Source organism: Hypanus sabinus, chromosome 7, assembly GCF_030144855.1.
Source record: "Hypanus sabinus isolate sHypSab1 chromosome 7, sHypSab1.hap1, whole genome shotgun sequence".
In the NCBI taxonomy this organism is placed as follows: domain Eukaryota; kingdom Metazoa; phylum Chordata; class Chondrichthyes; order Myliobatiformes; family Dasyatidae; genus Hypanus; species Hypanus sabinus.
The window spans coordinates 79,089,987-79,111,732 of NC_082712.1; the positions used below are offsets into that span (position 1 = coordinate 79,089,987).

Here is a 21,746-nt window from a genome sequence, read left to right on the forward strand (position 1 = left end):
CGAGCATCAACCCCTCCCCCACAGAACCCGGTCCAGGAACATCGACCCCAAAAAACAACCCCTCCCCACACAAAACAAAACTAACAGCCTCCCGACCATCAACCCCCTCCCCCACAGAACCCGGTCCAGGAACATCGACCCCAAAAAACAACCCCTCCCCGCACAAAACTAACAGCCTCCCGAGCATCAACCCCTCCCCCACAGAACCCGGTCCAGGAACATCAACCCCAAAAAACAACCCCTCCCCACACAAAACAAAACTAACAGAACACAAGGGAATGTCCAAATGTCCTCCCCTCACACAACAAAACGGAAAAAGAACGATTGATTAAAAACACAGAATATAAAAACTATAAGTCCGGAAAAGTCTACAGCCCAATCTATAAATGAAGAACCACAATAGGACCCTCCCATATCACCAATGTTCATCGAAAGAGAAGGACACCACACGAGCAGAGATCTACCCACCAGCTACAGTGAGCCACACGGCAATAGACTCCGTATAGATTCCTTCTCTGGTAACGATCAAAAGCAAGGCAGTCAGCGTCCCACTGACCTTCTGCATTCACCTCGGTGCCTCAATCTTTCTTGGTGATTAATGGGCACTTTAATCAGTGAAATGGACTCGAACATCGGTTTTGGCCCCACCTTGAAGTTTCTTTGCGTCGAGGCTATCCGTGTATGCACCTACTTCCCGGAATCGTCTCAGAAACAGCAAAGGGATAGATCTCTCAGTCGATCTCCAAACCATAAATCACAGGCTCTACCAGTCCCAGAAACACATTTGAGGTGAAAGACAGGCATAAAAGAAGTAAAAAAGACATTTTTGTGAGCTACCTGGAAGATGTCGACCCAGGGACTGTTGTTCGCTCATGCCATCTTGACCGGAATGAGGACTGGAGCCAGGACTTTATTTTTCAAATTACGACATGGTCATACTTCATCCAGAACTTAACTAAGCCCCTGTGACGTCCTCCATTCCCATAAATCCTCCATTATACCTGTGGATACCACGTGTGCCTTCTCTAGGGTTAGCCAGGCACGAATGCAGTCCGGGAGAAGGACACTCAGTCAGTTTGGGCAGAATCCTCTACTGTCTGATGGCCTGGGACCTGTGGCCAAACCCATAACCCAACCAGCCAGCAGATTTCCTAAGTGACACAACCTCCATGCAAAGCCTGACCTGGGTGTGTGTGACAAGTCAGTGCAGAACAGAGGTTCCCAACCATTTTTATGCCGTGGATCAATAGCATGCCTCCAAGAGGGCCACAATCTTGTCATAGGGTTTGGAGATTATGTGCCTCAATGACCTGGAGGGCGATGTTGGCTGGAGTCAGGGCTTTATGCTCTGGCTTTTGGTGGGGTCACCCATGCCAAACAGGTCAAAGGGTAAAGGCCAGACTCAGTGGCCCGCTAGTCCTTCAGGTTTGGGGGTTCAGCTCAGGGCTGACTGGTAAAACAAAATGTTATGGAACCAGCAATGAAGAATCCTTCTACATCTGAGTGTGATGCTGTCCCTGAGCCTCCACCTGGGATCTGTGTGACTGACAGTGGTGAAAACCGAGCTGCTGACACATTGAAGAAAGCCCTGAGCAGCCTCAGCGATGGGCGACCCTCTTTGCTGCCCTAAACACCAGCTGTGTAAAGGGCAGTAAGTAAGTTAGTATCCAATACCACCAAGAGAGGACCCCAGGTTGTAGAGAGAGCTCCACCATGAATCAAATTTGTTCTTTTTATCCACATACATGATTTTAATTACATAATTAACAAAGAATAGAACAAAACTAACATTCAAAAAGTTACTCCCATTACAAGTGGGACAATGTTCGGAGACTTTAACTGCGTCAATGAGCAGTCAACAAGGAGTTGCTCCCATACTCTGAGCGTTATTTTAGGGAAGAAGTCTTTGTCCATATACGTAGCAAAACGCACAAAGTGCTGGAGGAACTCAGCAGGCCAGGCAGCATCTGTTGCAATGCATAAACAGTCAATGTTTCGGGCTGAGACCCTTCTTCAGGACTGGAAAGGAAGGGGCCGGAATGAGAAGGTGCGACGGGGGAGGGGGGAGACTAGCTGGAAGGCGAAAGGTGAATCCAGATGGGTAGGAAAGGTCAAGGGCTGGAGAGGAAGGAATCTGGTAGGAGAGGAGGGTGGTCCGCAGGAGAAAGGGAAGGAAGTGGGGACCCTGGGGCAGGTAAGGAGAGGTAAAAGCCCAGAGTGGGGAATAGAGGAAGCGAGGAGGGGAGGATATAAATATATGTCTGTGTTTACACCAGGTAAGGAAACCTGCCTGTGAGGGTGATAAAGAGATTTCTTAATTAAATCCACAATTAAACATCTGCTGACAAACTGGGTAATTGTAGATGGTTGTTTTTACAATGAACTCTGATACAAGCCTTCTCACTTTCCCTCAGTCACTGCTCATCTGTCCCTGTCTTTCTGCATCTGTCCCTCTCTCACCTCTCCCTCTTTCTACCTCTTCTATCCCTCTTTCCTCCCCATCTACCTCTCTCATCCCTCTTTTCTCCCCCTCTCCCCTCCACACCTCTTGATTTGCATCCACCTCTCTCTTCTTCTCTCACACGATGCTCTTTCTTTTTCTTATTCTTGTTCACCAACTCTTAATTTTTTTTCTGCCTTCCCAACTCTTGTGTTCTCCTTGTTCTTTTCCGCCCTCTTTTTACACTCACGTTTACCCTCCCACTCTTTTCCCTCTCTCACCAACACTGCTACTCTCCCACGATGACCTGGAAACCTGGCGTGTCCCCGTCAAGCCTCGCCAACTTTTATCGGTACACATGGAAAGCTTTGCATCACAGCTTGGTATAGCAACTAGTAGTAATGCAGTCACTCGAATTGAGTCTGATGTTCTCCTAAGGGTTGTCTTTTGGGGAGGGGGAATTGGGGTGGTAGGCTGCTGCCAGTGATGCATTAGGCAGTTTTGTTATCATTAATATTGAGATACAGCGAGGAATAGGCTCTTCCAGCCTTTGAGGCACATCCCCCGATTTAACCCTAGCCTAATTATGGAACAATCTACAGTGACCAATTGACCTGTCAACTGGTACAATTTGGATTGTGTGAGAAAACCGGAGCACCCGGAGGAAACCCACGTGGTCTCGGGGAGTTGTGGAGTCCTCCTGTCCTGTCTCTGTACCAAGCAGTGATGCAGCTTGTTAGAATCCGTAGAATGATGTGAGTACGGATGTGCAAACCCCAGCTCCCTTCAGCCTCCTCAGGGAGTAGAGACGTTGGTGAGCTTCCCCGATTATGGAGGATGTGTTCTGGGGCCATGAGAGGTTGTGCAAACTGTGTACCCCGAGGAGTTTGAAACTGCTTGTAGTTTCCACTGATACAAAGGGGGTTATGGGTGGTGCAAGTTCTCCTGAAGTTGATAACCATTTCCCTTGTCTTGTTGACATTGCCTGCCATACAGACAGATATAGGTCACCATACACAACCCTGAGATTCATTTTCTTGCAGGCTTTTACTGGAAAGAAGAAACACAATAGAATTTTTATGAAAACTGTACATAAACAGGCAAAGACTGACAAACAAAAGAAGACAAACTGTGCAGATACAAATAACACTCGAGAGTTGTGCTTGAATGTGCGTCTGTAGGTCATAAAATCAGTTCAGAGTTGAGGTGAGTGAAATTATCCACACCAGTTCAGGACCTGATGTTTGTTCTAAGGTTTTTGTTCTAAGGGACCTAAGGTTTCTGTACCTCCTTCCCGATTGCAGAGAGAAGAGAGCATGGCCTGGATGGTGGGGGTCCTTGATGATGGATGCTGCTTTCTTGAAGCAGCCCCACCTTGTAAGTGTGTTCAGTGGTGGCCTGAGAGGGACTGGGCTGTATCATTCCCCATGTAAGTTTGCTGAGATAGTGAGAAGGAGAACAGAGTGGAGAATATATTATTACAGTCAACATTTTCAGGACAGCTTCTTCCCCTCTGCAATCAGATTTCTGGATGGTCCATGAACACGACCTCACTAGTTATCTTTTACACTATTTTATTTGTAAGTTGTAGTTATATTTAGGTTCCTTAATGTTGCCACTACCTAGTAAACGCTCCCAATGCTGAGCGTTTCAAATGGCCCCTGACAACCAAATCTATCTCCTGGCATTCACGTCTGGCTTAGCTACTAAGCCCAGAGGAACTGTTTCTACTGACAGGAGAAGGGGCAAAGGCAGGTTACTGACAGCTTATAACCAGGCAGATGGGGCTCATCAGACATGGTCAGCAGGAGTTTTCCTAGGAGGAAAACTCTGATCTCAAACTTCTGCTGCCTTGTGGCTACACCCACTCATGGGGGAGGCTTTGGGAGTAAACCCCAAGGGAAAATTCTGGAGCTGGAGTTCCTAAGACAGTCCTATGTTAAGTTCAGTGCTGACCGGTACCAAACTGTACTGGTTGCTGCCGTTCCGTTAGGTTCATCCGCTGCATGGAGAGGGGAGCTTACCTCATGGGCAACAGCTCGCTGTCCTGGCCTGGCTTGCAAACTGGCTTATGTGTGTAAGACAAGGGAACACACACCAGTCCTCATCAAGGGATTAGGAGTAGATAGAGTGATAGAGTAGTCAAGTTTCTGACCATCAACATCGCTGAGGATCTAACCTGGGCCCAAAATACCAGCTACACAGAAGGCACAACAGAGGCTGCATTCATTAGGAGTTTGAGGAGATTTAACATGTCACCTTAGACACTCACAAGTTTCTACAGATGTGCCGTGGACAGCATTCAAACTAGCTACTACACTGGATCAAATTCAGCTGCAGAGAGTTGTAAACTCACTCAGCTCCATCATGGGCTCTAGCCTCCATAGTATCCTGGATATCTTCAAGGAGCGATGCTTCAAAAAGGGGACGTGCATCATTAAGGGCCCCCATCACCCATGACATGCCCTCTTCTCATTGCTACCATCAGGGGGAAGGTACGGGAGCCTGAAGGCACACACTCAATGATTCAGGAACAGCTTCTTCCCCTCTGCTGTCAGATTTCTGAATGGACAGTGAACCCATGAACACTCCCTCACTACTTCTTTCTGTTTTTTTTTACTATTTATTATATATATACCTACTGTAATTCAGTTTTTTTTCTCTATTATTACAAATTGCAATGTACTATTGCCACAAAAGCAACAAGTTTCACGACATATTCTGGTGATATTCAGATTCTGACAGCTTGGACATAACATCCACGGTCGACCTCGACCAAAGGAGGGACAACAGTAATTTTTATGGCCTGCACTGGACGGTGCCCTGCAAAACACCAAGTTTCACAAATATGCCAGTGATAACAAACCTGATCCAATTCTGATTCCAGGTTTTGTTTTTCCGTTTCATGGATGTCTGTGAAGAGTAAGAATTTCAGGTCGCATACTGTGTATGTTCTCTGATATTAAATTGAACCACTGACTCATTGAAAACACTTTGTCACTGTGCTGAGACCTAAAATGACGGAGACTAGGAGATCAAGGTTTCATCTTTGGTGTACGAGAGGGCTGTTCAAAGTTTGGATGTCAGTAAGCTAGGGTGTTGTCCTTGCATATGCCTGGAGTCTTTCAATGACTTTGTGGTTTGGTGTTTCATACTTCATGTTTTTCGCTCATTTTTTGTTTCTTGTTTGTGCAATTTGTTTATTTTTTTGCGTGTTGGGGTAGGAGTTGATGTTTTCTGTGAACGGGTTCCATGGTGTTCCAATCACAAATGAGATGCTGGAAATCCGAGCAACACACATGACGTGCTGGCTGGAGGAATTCAGCAGGCCAGGCAGCTTCATAAGGGTTAGTTCCTCCATTATTTTGTGTGTGTTCCATGGTGTTTCTCTGCCTCGTGGCTGCCTGTGGGAAGGTGAATCTCAGGGTTGTACGCTGCACACATACTTTGATAATAAATGTATTTTGAATCTTTTGAACTTTGAGTCTGGTGGTTTGTGTCCTTGAACTTTTGTATCTCCCACCCGACTGGGGAGGAGGAGAAGAGAGAATGGGGAGAGGGACAGGTTCGTAGTTTCAGAGCTGCAAACAGTTTTGAGAAAAACAAAAGGAGTCTGCACAGACTGGGGGTCAAGTTCACCACCATCAGCATTACCAGGCAGATTTTAATTAACTTCTCAATTCTCCCTCCTCACCTCTGAAATAAGAACCCACAGTGTATGTAGATCCAGCCAACGACAGCAACCTTAGCCTCGAGAGCACCGCGAGCACAGTGAGATATTGTGCGATATCTCTGGGTGTGGACTGGAGGACATGTGCTTTTGGGGTGGTCATCGCCAATGTCACCGACTGAAGCATCGTGGGAGTCTGAAAGAAACAACCAATCAGCAGGAAGTTTGCGCGGCAGGCGGATGACCCCTGCACTTGAGCAGTCCCTCCCTCTCTCTCCTTGATGGTAAGTGAGAGCCTGTTGGACCTCGAGTCGGGGGGAGGGGAGGGAGGCTCAGGGAAGCAATGCGGCAGATTGTAACATTGGAACAATGAGCTGCTGGTCTCCGCCTCTCACTTGTTACAGGAGTGATCTCTCTCCCTCGCTATTGAGAGAGAGATCGTCTGAGTCTGAGATATTGAAGTGTTGGGATGGACAGTAGTTTTCCCAATGGAACCTAGATTATGGTCACAGGGGCCTGCGTGGTGGGTGGGAGGTGGGTCAGTGCTTTTGCTGTAGAAGGTGGGGGGGGTGGTGGTTGATGCTTTGCTGTTGCCTGTGCATGGGAGGGGGAAGGGGGAGAGGGGACTTTGGGGTTCTAACGTTTTCTGTCATTCTTTCTTTGTTGTTTCTCTGTTTTGTGGGTGTCTGTGAAGTGTAAGAATTTCAAGTTGTATACTGCATACATTCTCTGGTATTAAATTGAACCATTTACCCATTGAAAACACTTTGTCACAGTGATTAACAGCTAATACCCAGCACAAGGCCTGAATCAGAATCGGGTTTATTGTCACTGACTTACATGACGTGAAATTAGTTGTTTTGGAGCAGTGATATGCTCATCATCTTTATGTGCCATGTCAGTATGACGTGGGCAATCTTGGTCTTTCCAGGACCATGATCATTCTTGGTAAATTTTCCTATAGAAATGGTTTGCTATTGCTATCTACTGGGCAGTGTCTTTACAAGAGGTTGTCTGCCTGGCATCAGTGGTCACATAACCAAGGATTGTGATCTGCATCGGCGGCTCGTACGACCATTCACCACCTGCTCCCATGGCTTCGGGTGACCCTGATCGGGGGGTTAAGCAGGTGCTACACCTTGCCCAAGGGTGACCTGCAGGCTAGTAGACAAAAGGGGTGCCTTACACCCTGCCATCCAAGTGACACAGTACAAACACTTAAAATTACTATAAAATACAAATCTGTGCAAAAAGAAATTGAATAATGCATTGGGGTTAATTGGTGCATGGACCGACCGCTGATCTTCAGGCTCTTGTATCTCCTCCTTAAGCTGCTTTCTTGAGGCACTGCCTCGATGGTGGGGAGGTGGAGTTGACTGACCCTCTGCAGCCTTTTGTGATATTGGAGCCTCCAGGCCAGATGGTGATGCAGTCGACCAGAACGTTCTCCTCCGTACAACCTTGCACTCAACGTCAGTAAGACCAAAGAACTGATTGTGGACTGCAGAAAGAGTAAGGGCAGTCCTCAGAAGCGGAAAAGGTGAGCGATTCCAAGTTCCTGGGTGTCAACATCGCTGAGGACCTAACCTGATGTGGTTACAAAGAAAGCAGCCATATTTCATTAGGAGTCTCAGGAGATTTGGTATGTCACCAAAGACACTGGCAAATTTCTACAGATGTGCCGTGGAGAGCATCACCATCGGGTATGTGGGTGGGTCTACTGTTCCTCCTACCAACAGAGTGGGTGTGCTGATGGTCCTCATTGCCTGTGTCAGCAACATGCTCCTGGGGAGGGTCACAGGTCCCCTTGATCTTTAGATGACGTGCAGGAGCCAGCGGGTCGAAGCCCTCCACCAGCGTCAGCAGGGAGAAACGTCCCAGGCCCTCAGCGGTACACGGACACCCAGGTGAGTGGGTGATAAGAACACTGGCATGGAATGCCACATCATTTCCCTGTCTGGGAGTCCTGCTGAGGTAGACTGGTAGGGACTGAGGGTAAAGGTCGTCGCCTGAGTAAGTTGATGGATAGGACTGTTCCTGGTGCTTCCCTACACGGACCAGCACTGGTCACAGACCCGCTGTAATCACTGTGCTGTGGTATCAGTAGGTCACTGTTCTCCGTGTCTTTGACACCAAGATCCAGACGTATATAGGCAGTATAGTGGACAGTGAAGGTGTCCGGTTGGAGATACGTCTCTACCAAAGGAGGTGCAAGGCACTCCTTCCCTCTGCTAGCCTGCAGGTTACCCTTAGGTAAGGTGTAGCATCTGCTTAGCCTCCCGGCACCCCCCCCCCCACCCACGAATCAGGGAGACATGGAGCCATGGGAACAGGTGGTGGATGGTTGTACGAGGAGCCGGTGCAGATCACAGGTCCTGGTTATGTGACCACTGACACCAGGCAGGCAATCTCTGAAGAGTATTGATAATGGCTGGGGTCACCCATCTTGGAAAGACACCACCCAGAAGAAGCCAATGGCAAACCACTTCTGTAGAAAAATTTCCAAGAACAATCACGGTCATGGGACCATGATCGCCCACATCTTAGTCTGGGATCAGAGTCTGAGCCAGGTCTGCTACATTGACATACACAGTGAATTTTTACAGTGCTGAATGAACAGTGGGGAGGGCAGTACTGACTCCAACATGCTCTGGTGGAACACTGACTCTCCAGGGTCACCACGGCTTGAGGCCCAGTCCTTACTACGACCGAGACCATGCAGCTCCCCTGCTGTCGCCAATGAAGCAGTGAATCAGATTTGCAGCATTCCACTTCACCAATGTCCGACAGGGTCTTGCAACCACAAGGAATGCAACCAAGGCTATCACTAGGTGCAAGATTGCACACCTCCTTCTCACACCCACTCCGACGCCTCTCTGTCGCAGGCAGCATCACGATCCGCGCTGAGTCCAGCTCCTTCAGTTTCTCCGCCAGCGAGCAACTCGCTGATGAGGTAGAACCACAGTACTTTAAGTTCTTAATGTCCATGTTGGGTTCCTCCAAAGCAGAGCAGATTGCATCGGGAGCACCTGATACCGCAGGCAACCCCAGTATATTTGCAGGTGAAGTGTTGCCTCACCTGGAAGGACTGTTTAGGGCCCTGAATGGAGGTGAGGGAGGAGGTGAATGAAGAAGTGAAGCACATCTGGATAAGTACCAGCAGGGAGATCGGGGGGAGGGATGAATGGACAGGGGAGTCATGGAGGGAACAATCCCTGTGGAGGACAGAGAATGTGAGGGGAGGTCAAGGTGTGTGTGGTAGTAGGGCCCTGTTGAAGATGGCGGAAGCAGCAGAGAATGATGTGGAAGCTGATAGGGTGGTAGGTGAGGACAAGTGGGCAGAGGGGCAGGTAGTGTTGAGGAAACAGGAAGGCTGCTTAAGACAAATTAGGAGAATGGGCAAGAAAGTGGTAAATTAAATACACTGTTGGAAAATGCATGGTCATGCACTTTGGTAGTAGAAATAAAAGTGCAGAATATTTTCCAAATGGGGAGTAAATCCAAGAATGTGAGATGCAAAGGGACTTGGGAGTCCTTGTGCAGAACATCCTAAAGGTTAACTTGCAGGTAGAGTCAGTGGTGAAGAAGACAAATGCAATGTTAGCATTCATTTCAAGAGGTCTGGAATACAAGAGCAGGGTTGTGATGCTGAGGCTTTATAAGGCCCTGGTGAGGCTTCACCTTGAGTATTGTGAACAGTTTTGGGCTCCTCATCTTAGGAGATGTGCCGGCATTGGAGAGGGTACAGAGGAGGTTCACAAGGATGATTCTAGGAATGAAAGGGTTATCATACGAGGAATGTTTGATGGCCCTGGATCTGTACTCGCTAGAATTTAGAAGGACAAGAGCAGATCTCATTGAAACCTATCAAATGTTGAAAGGTCTAGACAAAGCAGATGTGGAAAGGATGTTTCCCATGGCAGGGGAGTCTACGACAGGAAGGCGCAGCCTCAGGATAGAGGGGCGTCCATTTAAGACAGAGATGTGGAGAAATTTCTTCAGCCAGAGGGTGGTGAATTTGTGGAATTTGTTACCACAGGCAGCTGTGGAGGCCAGGTTGTAGGGTGTATTCAAGGCAGAGATTGATGGGTTCTTGATCGGAAATGGCATCAAAGGTTACGGGGAGAAAGCCGTGGAATGGGGTTGAGGAGGGAGAGAAAAAGATCAGCCGTGATTGATTGACGGAGCAGACTCGTTGGGCCGAATGGTCTTATGGAACTCTATCCTGGTTAAGGTTGTGAGAAGATGGGGTGAGAGCAGGTGTCCAGGGAATGGAGGAGGAAGAGAAACCCTGTTCTTTGAAGAAGGATGACATCGCTAAAGATGTGGCGAAGATGAAGGAACTGAGGAAAGGAAATGGCACTTTTACAGGAGACAGAGTGAGTTCTCCTCCCCCCCCCCCACTACCAACAACTACTTCTAGCTTCTTCCCCTTTTCTCCCCAGTCCTGATGAAGGGTCTCGGCCCGAAATGTCGACTGTTTATTCTGCTCCATAGGTGTTACCTGACCTGCTCAGTTCCTCCAGCATTTTGTGTGTATTACCAGTTACTGAGGGCTCATTTCCCCAATTCATCCCCTTTCCCCCACCTTAACCCTCAAAGCTCCTGTTTTCAGGGTGTGAATAAGGTCTCCCAGAGGCCGTAACCTGATTCCTGGTGTCACCTATCTTGCAATGGTGTCAATAATGGGGGTGGCGGGGGGGGGGGGGTTGAACAATTAGCAGTGAACAGCGGGCAGGCTTCACCATGCCCAAGAGAACAGAAACCTCAACAGCTGCTGCTCACTGATCGCTCAGGGCTGCCATCTGTTCCGGATTATTCCGGCCCACCCAGCCATCAGATCAGGCAGAGAGACCTCAGTCAACAGGAGACATGGGGAATCGTGTTAGACAATGGTTGAGGACTGGGCTGTTGGAAGTGGTAACAGATACTTCGCTTTCTAAGTCAAAGCAAGGTCAAGGGCATCGAAGGGGATTTTCAGTCCTTTGGTGTCAGTGTGAGGGTGCAGAAAAGGTTTATAAGGCTCCCCAGTACAGAGTTTCAAACCCCACACAAATAATAATCCAGCTCCCTCACACCGTCCCTCTGTTTCCCCTCTCACCCAGCGCTCTGTGTCACAGACTGTGTCCCCACTGGCATTAATCCAGCTCACTCACTGCATCCTTCTGTGATTCCTCTTTCTCAGTGTCCTATGTCACGGACAGTATCCTCACTGACGTTAATCCAACTCCCTCAATGAACCCCCTCCCCCAGCACCCTGTGTCACGGACTGTATCCCCACTGGCGTTAATCCAACTCCCTCAACTGTCCCTCAATGTCCCCTCTACCCCAGCACCCTGTGTCATGGACTGTATCCCCACTGGCCTAAATCCAACTCCCTCAACTGTCCCTCAGTGACCTCACTCCCCCAGCATCCTGTGTCATGGACTGTATCCCCACTGGCGTTAATTCGACTCCATCAACTGTCCCTCAGTGACCCCACTCCCCTAGCGTCCTGTGTCACGGACTGTATCCCCACTGGCGTTAATCCAACTCCCTCAACTGTCCCTCAGTGACCCCACTCCCCTAGCACCCTGTGTCACGGACTGTATCCCCACCGACATTAATCCAATTCCCACACACTGTCCCTCAGTGACCCCACTTCCCTAGCGTCCTGTGTTATGGACTGTATCCCCACTGGCGTTAATCCAACTCCCTCAACTGTCCCTCAGTGACCCCACTCCCCTAGCGTCCTGTGTCACGGACTGTATCCCCACTGGCGTTAATCCAACTCCCTCAACTGTCCCTCAGTGACCCCACTCCCCTAGCGTCCTGTGTCACGGACTGTATCCCAACTGGCGTTAATCCAACTCCCTCAACTGTCCCTCAATGACCCCTCTCCCCCAGCACCCTGTGTCATGGACTGTATCCCCACTGGCCTAAATCCAACTCCCTCAACTGTCCCTCAGTGACCCCACTCCCCCGGCATCCTGTGTCACGGACTGTATCCCCACTGGCGTTAATCCAACTCCCTCAACTGTCCCTCAATGACCCCTCTCCCCCAGCACCCTGTGTCACGGACTGTAACCCCACTGGCCTAAATCCAACTCCCTCAACTGTCCCTCAATGACCCCTCTCCCCCAGCACCCTGTGTCACGGACTGTATCCCCACTGGCGTTAATCGAACTCCCTCACACCGTCCCTGTGACCCCTCTCCCCCAGGACACTGTGTCACTGACTGTATCCCCACTGGCGTTAATCCAACTCCCTCAACTGTCCCTCAATGACCCCTCTCCCCATGCCCTGTGTCACGGACTGTATCCCCACTGGCGTTAATGCAACTCCCTCAACTGTCCCTCAATGACCCCTCTCCCCCAGCCCTGTGTCACGGACTGTATCCCCACTGACATTAATCTAATTCCCACACACTGTCCCTCAGTGACCCCTCTCCCCCAGGACACTGTGTCACTGACTGTATCCTCACTGGCGTTAATCCGACTCCCTCAACTGTCCCTCAGTGACCCCACTCCCCTAGCATCCTGTGTCACGGACTGTATCCCCACTGGCGTTAATCCAACTCCCTCAACTGTCCCTCAGTGACCCCACTCCCCTAGCGTCCTGTGTCACGGACTGTATCCCCACTGGCGTTAATCCAACTCCCTCAACTGTCCCTCAGTGACCCCACTCCCCGAGCGTCCTGTGTCACGGAATGTCTCCCCACTGGCGTTAATCCAACTCCCTCAACTGTCCCTCAGTGACCCCACTCCCCTAGCGTCCTGTGTCACGGACTGTCTCCCCACTGGCGTTAATCCAACTCCCTCAACTGTCCCTCAGTGACCCCACTCCCATAGCGTCCTGTGTCACGGACTGTATCCCCACTGGCGTTAATCCAACTCCCTCAACTGTCCCTCAGTGACCCCACTCCCCTAGCGTCCTGTGTCACGGACTGTATCCCCACTGGCGTTAATCCAACTCCCTCAACTGTCCCTCAGTGACCCCACTCCCCTAGCGTCCTGTGTCACGGACTGTCTCCCCACTGGCGTTAATCCAACTCCCTCAACTGTCCCTCAGTGACCCCTCTCCCCCAGCGTCCTGTGTCATGGACTGTATCCCCACTGGCGTTAATCCAACTCCCTCAACTGTCCCTCAGTGACCCCTCTCCCCCAGTCCTGTGTCACGGACTGTATCCCCACTGGCGTTAATCCAACTCCCTCAACTGTCCCTCAGTGACTCCACTCCCCCGGCATCCTGTGTCACGGACTGTATCCCCACTGGCGTTAATCCAACTCCCTCAACTGTCCCTCAATGACCCCTCTACCCCAGCACCCTGTGTCACGGACTGTATCCCCACTGGCGTTAATCCAACTCCCTCAACTGTCCCTCAATGACCCCTCTCCCCCAGCACCCTGTGTCACGGACTGTATCCCCACTGGCGTTAATCCAACTCCCTCAACTGACCTCAGTGACCCCACTCCCCTAGCGTTCTGTGTCACGGACTGTATCCCCACTGGCGTTAATCCAACTCCCTCAATGACCTCTCTCCCCCAGCATCCTGTGTCATGGATTGTATACACACTGGCGTTAATCCAACTCCCTCAACTGTCCCTCAATGACCCCTCTCCCCCAGCCCTGTGTCACAGACTGTATCCCTACTGACATTAATCTAATTCCCACACACTGTCCCTCAGTGACCCCACTCCCCGAGCGTCCTGTGTCACGGAATGTCTCCCCACTGGCGTTAATCCAACTCCCTCAACTGTCCCTCAGTGACCCCACTCCCCTAGCGTCCTGTGTCACGGACTGTATCCCCACTGGCGTTAATCGAACTCCCTCACACCGTCCCTGTGACCCCTCTCCCCCAGGACACTGTGTCACTGACTGTATCCTCACTGGCGTTAATCCAACTCCCTCAACTGTCCCTCAGTGACCCCACTCCCCTAGCATCCTGTGTCACGGACTGTATCCCCACTGGCGTTAATCCAACTCCCTCACACCGTCCCTGTGACCCCTGTCCCCCAGGACACTGTGTCACTGACTGTATCCTCACTGGCGTTAATCCAACTCCCTCAACTGTCCCTCAGTGACCCCACTCCCCTAGCATCCTGTGTCACGGACTGTATCTTCACTGGCGTTAATCAAACTCCCTCAACTGTCCCTCAGTGACCCCACTCCCCTAGCATCCTGTGTCAGTGACTGTATCCCCACTGGTGTTAATCCAACTCCCTCAACTGTCCCTCAGTGACTCCACTCCCCTAGCGTCCTGTGTCACGGACTGTATCCCCACTGGCGTTAATCCAACTCCCTCAACTGTCCCTCAGTGACCCCACTCCCCTAGCGTCCTGTGTCACGGACTATATCCTCACTGGCGTTACTCCAACTCCCTCACACTGTCCCTCAGTGACTCCTCTCCCCCAGCACTGTGTCACGGACTGTATCCCCACTGGCGTTACTCCAACTCCCTCACACTGTCCCTCAGTGACTCCTCTCCCCCAGCACTGTGTCACGGACTGTATCCCCACTGGCGTTAATCCAACTCCCTCAACTGTCCCTCAGTGACCCCACTACCCTAGCGTCCTGTGTCACGGACTGTATCCCTACTGGCGTTAATCCAACTCCCTCAACTGTCCCTCAATGACCCCTCTCCCCCAGCCCTGTGTCACGGACTGTATCCCCACTGACATTAATCCAATTCCCACACACTGTCCCTCAATGACCCCTCTCCCCCAGCACCCTGTGTCACGGACTGTATCCCCACTGACATTAATCCAATTCCCACACACTGTCCCTCAGTGACCCCACTACCCTAGCGTCCTGTGTCACGGACTGTATCCCTACTGGCGTTAATCCAACTCCCTCAACTGTCCCTCAGTGACCCCACTCCCATAGCGTCCTGTGTCACGGACTGTATCCCCATTGACATTAATCTAATTCCCACACACTGTCCCTCAGTGACCCCACTCCCCTAGCGTGCTGTGTCACGGACTGTATCCCCACTGACGTTAATCCAACTCCCTCAACTGTCCCTCAGTGACCCCTCTCCCCCAGCCCTGTGTCACGGACTGTATCCCCACTAACATTAATCTAATTCCCACACACTGTCCCTCAATGACCCCTCTCCCCAAGCACCCTGTGTCACGGACTGTATCCCCACTGGCGTTAATCCAACTCCCTCAACTGTCCCTCAGTGACCCCAGTCCCCTAGCGTCCTGTGTCACGGACTGTATCCCCACTGGCGTTAATCCAACTCCCTCAACTGTCCCTCAGTGACCCCACTCCCCTAGCGTCCTGTGTCACCGACTGTATCCCAACTGGCGTTAATCCAACTCCCTCAACTGTCCCTATATGACCCCTCTCCCCCAGCACCCTGTGTCATGGACTGTATCCCCACTGGCCTAAATCCAACTCCCTCAACTGTCCCTCAGTGACCCCACTCCCCCGGCATCCTGTGTCACGGACTGTATCCCCACTGGCGTTAATCCAACTCCCTCAACTGTCCCTCAGTGACCCCACTCCCCCGGCATCCTGTGTCACGGACTGTATCCCCACTGGCGTTAATCCAACTCCCTGAACTGTCCCTCAGTGACCCCACTCCCCTAGCGTCCTGTGTCACGGACTGTAACCCCACTGGCGTTAATCCAACTCCCTCACACCGTCCGTGTGACCCCTCTCCCCCAGGACACTGTGTCACTGACTGTATCCTCACTGGCGTTAATCCAACTCCCTCAACTGTCCCTCAGTGACCCCACTCCCCTAGCATCTTGTGTCACGGACTGTATCCCCACTGGCGTTAATCCAACTCCCTCAACTGTCCCTCAGTGACTCCACTCCCCTAGCGTCCCGTGTCACGGACTGTATCCCCACTGGCGTTAATCCAACTCCCTCACACCGTCCCTGTGACCCCTGTCCCCCAGGACACTGTGTCACTGACTGTATCCTCACTGGCGTTAATCCAACTCCCTCAACTGTCCCTCAGTGACCCCACTCCCCTAGCATCCTGTGTCACGGACTGTATCCCCACTGGCGTTAATCCAACTCCCTCAACTGTCCCTCAATGACCCCTCTCCCCCAACATCCTGTGTCACGGACTGTATCCCCACTGGCGTTAATCCAACTCCCTCAACTGTCCCTCAGTGACCCCACTCCCCTAGCGTCCTGTGTCACGGACTGTATACCCACTGGCGTTAATCCAACTCCCTCAACTGTCCCTCAATGACCCCTCTCCCCCAACATCCTGTGTCATGGACTGTATCCCCACTGGCGTTAATCCAACTCCCTCAACTGTCCCTCAGTGACCCCACTCCCCCAACATCCTGTGTCATGGACTGTATCCCCACTGGCCTAAATCCAACTCCCTCAACTGTCCCTCAGTGACCCCACTCCCCCGGCATCCTGTGTCACGGACTGTATCCCCACTGGCGTGAATCCAACTCCCTCACACCGTCCCTGTGACCCCAGTCCCCCAGGACACTGTGTCACTGACTGTATCCTCACTGGCGTTAATCCAACTCCCTCAACCGTCCCTCAGTGACCCCACTCCCCCAGCATCCTGTGTCACGGACTGTATCCCCACTGGCGTTAATCCAACTCCCTCAACTGTCCCTCAGTGACCCCACTCCCCTAGCGTCCTGTGTCACGGACTGTATCCCCACTGGCGTTAATCCAACTCCCTCAACTGTCCCTCAATGACCCCTCTCCCCCAGCCCTGTGTCACGGACTGTATCCCCACTAACATTAATCTAATTCCCACACACTGTCCCTCAAAGACCCCTCTCACCCAGCACCCTGTGTCATGGACTGTATCCCCACTGACATTAATCCAATTCCCACACACTGTCCCTCAGTGACCCCATTCCCCCAGCACCCTGTGTCACGGACTGTATCCCCACTGGCGTTAATCCAACTCCCTGAACTGTCCCTCAGTGACCCCTCTCCCCCAGCACCCTGTGTCATGGGCTGTATCCCCACTGGCGTTAATCCAACTCCCTGAACTGTCCCTCAATGACCCCTCTCCCCCAGCACCCTGTGTCACCGACTGTATCCCCACTGGCGTTAATCCAACTCCTTCAATTGTCCCTCAGTGACCCCACTCCCCTAGAGTCTTGTGTTACTGACTGTATCCCCACTGGCGTTAATCCAACTCCCTCAACTGTCCCTCAGTGACCCCAGTCCCCTAGCGTCCTGTGTCACGGACTGTATCCCCACTGGCGTTAATCCAACTCCCTCAACTGTCCCTCAGTGACCCCACTCCCCCGGCATCCTGTGTCACGGACTGTATCCCCACTGGCGTTAATCCAACTCCCTCAACTGTCCCTCAGTGAACCCACTCCCCTAGCGTCCTGTGTCACGGACTGTAACCCCACTGGCGTTAATCCAACTCCCTCACACCGTCCGTGTGACCCCTCTCCCCCAGGACACTGTGTCACTGACTGTATCCTCACTGGCGTTAATCCAACTCCCTCAACTGTCCCTCAGTGACCCCACTCCCCTAGCATCCTGTGTCACGGACTGTATCCCCACTGGCGTTAATCCAACTCCCTCAACTGTCCCTCAATGACCCCTCTCCCCCAACATCCTGTGTCACGGACTGTATCCCCACTGGCGTTAATCCAACTCCCTCAACTGTCCCTCAGTGACCCCACTCCCCTAGCGTCCTGTGTCACGGACTGTATACCCACTGGCGTTAATCCAACTCCCTCAACTGTCCCTCAATGACCCCTCTCCCCCAACATCCTGTGTCATGGACTGTATCCCCACTGGCGTTAATCCAACTCCCTCAACTGTCCCTCAGTGACCCCACTCCCCCAACATCCTGTGTCATGGACTGTATCCCCACTGGCCTAAATCCAACTCCCTCAACTGTCCCTCAGTGACCCCACTCCCCCGGCATCCTGTGTCACGGACTGTATCCCCACTGGCGTGAATCCAACTCCCTCACACCGTCCCTGTGACCCCTGTCCCCCAGGACACTGTGTCGCTGACTGTATCCTCACTGGCGTTAATCCAACTCCCTCAACCGTCCCTCAGTGACCCCACTCCCCCAGCATCCTGTGTCACGGACTGTATCCCCACTGGCGTTAATCCAACTCCCTCAACTGTCCCTCAGTGACCCCACTCCCCTAGCGTCCTGTGTCACGGACTGTATCCCCACTGGCGTTAATCCAACTCCCTCAACTGTCCCTCAATGACCCCTCTCCCCCAGCCCTGTGTCACGGACTGTATCCCCACTAACATTAATCTAATTCCCACACACTGTCCCTCAAAGACCCCTCTCACCCAGCACCCTGTGTCATGGACTGTATCCCCACTGACATTAATCCAATTCCCACACACTGTCCCTCAGTGACCCCATTCCCCCAGCACCCTGTGTCATGGGCTGTATCCCCACTGGCGTTAATCCAACTCCCTGAACTGTCCCTCAATGACCCCTCTCCCCCAGCACCCTGTGTCACCGACTGTATCCCCACTGGCGTTAATCCAACTCCTTCAACTGTCCCTCAGTGACGCCACTCCCCTAGAGTCTTGTGTTACTGACTGTATCCCCACTGGCGTTAATCCAACTCCCTCAACTGTCCCTCAGTGACCCCAGTCCCCTAGCGTCCTGTGTCACGGACTGTATCCCCACTGGCGTTAATCCAACTCCCTCAACTGTCCCTCAGTGACCCCACTCCCCCGGCATCCTGTGTCACAGACTGTATCCCCACTGGCGTTAATCCAACTCCCTCAACTGTCCCTCAGTGAACCCACTCCCCTAGCGTCCTGTCTCACGGACTGTAACCCCACTGGCATTAATCCAACTCCCTCACACCGTCCGTGTGACCCCTCTCCCCCAGGACACTGTGTCACTGACTGTATCCTCACTGGCGTTAATCCAACTCCCTCAACTGTCCCTCAGTGACCCCACTCCCCTAGCATCTTGTGTTACGGACTGTATCCCCACTGGCGTTAATCCAACTCCCTCAACTGTCCCTCAGTGACTCCACTCCCCTAGCGTCCCGTGTCACGGAATGTATCCCCACTGGCGTTAATCCAACTCCCTCACACCGTCCCTGTGACCCCTGTCCCCCAGGACACTGTGTCACTGACTGTATCCTCACTGGCGTTAATCCAACTCCCTCAACTGTCCCTCAGTGACCCCACTCCCCTAGCATCCTGTGTCACGGACTGTATCCCCACTGGCGTTAATCCAACTCCCTCAACTGTCCCTCAGTGACCCCACTCCCCTAGCGTCCTGTGTCACGGACTGTATCCCCACTGGCGTTAATCCAACTCCCTCAACTGTCCCTCAATGACCCCTCTCCCCCAACATCCTGTGTCATGGACTGTATCCCCACTGGCCTAAATCCAACTCCCTCAACTGTCCCTCAGTGACCCCACTCCCCCGGCATCCTGTGTCACGGACTGTATCCCCACTGGCGTTAATCCAACTCCCTCACACCGTCCCTGTGACCCCTGTCCCCCAGGACACTGTGTCACTGACTGTATCCTCACTGGCATTAAACCAACTCCCTCAAATGTCCCTCAGTGACCCCACTCCCCTAGCATCCTGTGTCACGGACTGTATCCCCACTGGCGTTAATCCAACTGCCTCAACTGTCCCTCAGTGACTCGACTCCCCTAGCGTCCTGTGTCACGGACTGTATCCCCACTGGCGTTAATCCAACTCCCTCAACTGTCCCTCAGTGACCCCACTACCCTAGCGTCCTGTGTCACGGACTGTATCCCCACTGGCGTTAATCCAACTCCCTCAACTGTCCCTCAATGACCCCTCTCCCCCAACACCCTGTGTCATGGGCTGTATCCCCACTGGCCTAAATCCAACTCCCTCAACTGTCCCTCAGTGACCCCACTCCCCCGGCATCCTGTGTCACGGACTGTATCCCCACTGGCGTTAATCCAACTCCCTCAAATGTCCCTCAGTGAACCCACTCCCCTAGCGTCCTGTGTCACTCTGTATCCCCACTGGCGTTAATCCAACTCCCTCAATGACCTCTCTCCCCCAGCATCCTGTGTCACGGACTGTATCCCCACTGGCGTTAATCCAACTCCCTCACACCGTCCCTGTGACCCCTCTCCCCCAGGACACTGTGTCACTGACTGTATCCTCACTGGCGTTAATCCAACTCCCTCAACTGTCCCTCAGTGAACCCACTCCCCTAGCGTCCTGTGTCACGGACTGTATCCCCACTGGCGTTAATCCAACTCCCTCACACCGTCCCTGTGACCCCACTCCCCTAGCATCCTGTGTCACGGACTGTATCCCCACTGGCGTTAATCCAACTCCCTCAACTGTCCCTCAGTGACCCCACTCCCCTAGCGTCCTGTGTCACGGACTGTATCCCCACTGGCGTTAATCCAACTCCCTCCACAGTCCCTCAGTGACCCCACTCCCCTAGCATCCTGTGTCACGGACTGTATCCCCACTGGCGTTAATCCAACTCCCTCAACTGTCCCTCAGTGACCCCACTCCCCTAGCGTCCTGTGTCACGGACTGTATCCCCACTGGCGTTAATCCAACTCCCTCCACAGTCCCTCAGTGACCCCACTCCCCTAGCATCCTGTGTCACGGACTGTATCCCCACTGGCGTTAATCCAACTCCCTCAATGACCTCTCTCCCCCAGCATCCTGTGTCACGGACTGTATCCCCACTGGCGTTAATCCAACTCCCTCAACTGTCCCTCAGTGACCCCACTCCCCTAGCGTCCTGTGTCACGGACTGTATCCCCACTGGCGTTAATCCAACTCCCTCACACCGTCCCTGTGACCCCTGTCCCCCAGGACACTGTGTCACTGACTGTATCCTCACTGGCGTTAATCCAACTCCCTGAACAGTCCTACAGTGACCCCACTCCCCTAGCATCCTGTGTCACGGACTGCATCCCCACTGGCGTTAATCCAACTCCCTCAACTGTCCCTCAGTGACCCCACTCCCCTAGCGTCCTGTGTCACGGACTGTATCCCCACTGGCGTTAATCCAACTCCCTCAACTGTCCCTCAATGACCCCTCTCCCCCAACACCCTGTGTCATGGGCTGTATCCCCACTGGCCTAAATCCAACTCCCTCAACTGTCCCTCAGTGACCCCACTCCCCCGGCATCCTGTGTCACGGACTGTATCCCCACTGGCGTTAATCCAACTCCCTCAAATGTCCCTCAGTGAACCCACTCCCCTAGCGTCCTGTGTCACTCTGTATCCCCACTGGCGTTAATCCAACTCCCTCAATGACCTCTCTCCCCCAGCATCCTGTGTCACGGACTGTATCCCCACTGGCGTTAATCCAACTCCCTCACACCGTCCCTGTGACCCCTCTCCCCCAGGACACTGTGTCACTGACTGTATCCTCACTGGCGTTAATCCAACTCCCTCAACTGTCCTTCAGTGAACCCACTCCCCTAGCGTCCTGTGTCACGGACTGTATCCCCACTGGCGTTAATCCAACTCCCTCACACCGTCCCTGTGACCCCACTCCCCTAGCATCCTGTGTCACGGACTGTATCCCCACTGGCGTTAATCCAACTCCCTCAACTGTCCCTCAGTGACCCCACTCCCCTAGCGTCCTGGGTCACGGACTGTATCCCCACTGGCGTTAATCCAACTCCCTCCACAGTCCCTCAGTGACCCCACTCTCCTAGCATCCTGTGTCACGGACTGTATCCCCA

The 21,746-nt window shown here is 52.5% G+C and overlaps 1 long non-coding RNA gene across 3 annotated transcripts in view; it reads right to left on the reverse strand.

Moving 5' to 3' along the window:
* Positions 1-1,736: 1,736 nt before the first annotated feature.
* LOC132396897 (uncharacterized) overlaps positions 1,737-21,746 on the reverse strand; it is a 216,718-nt gene continuing 196,708 nt past the window's right edge. For 2 of the 3 annotated variants that reach the window (XR_009513164.1, XR_009513165.1), the window contains one exon: positions 1,737-6,306. This is a non-coding gene — a long non-coding RNA (uncharacterized LOC132396897). The remainder of the gene's footprint in view (positions 6,307-21,746) is intronic. The other variant, XR_009513166.1, reaches the window with a different exon arrangement.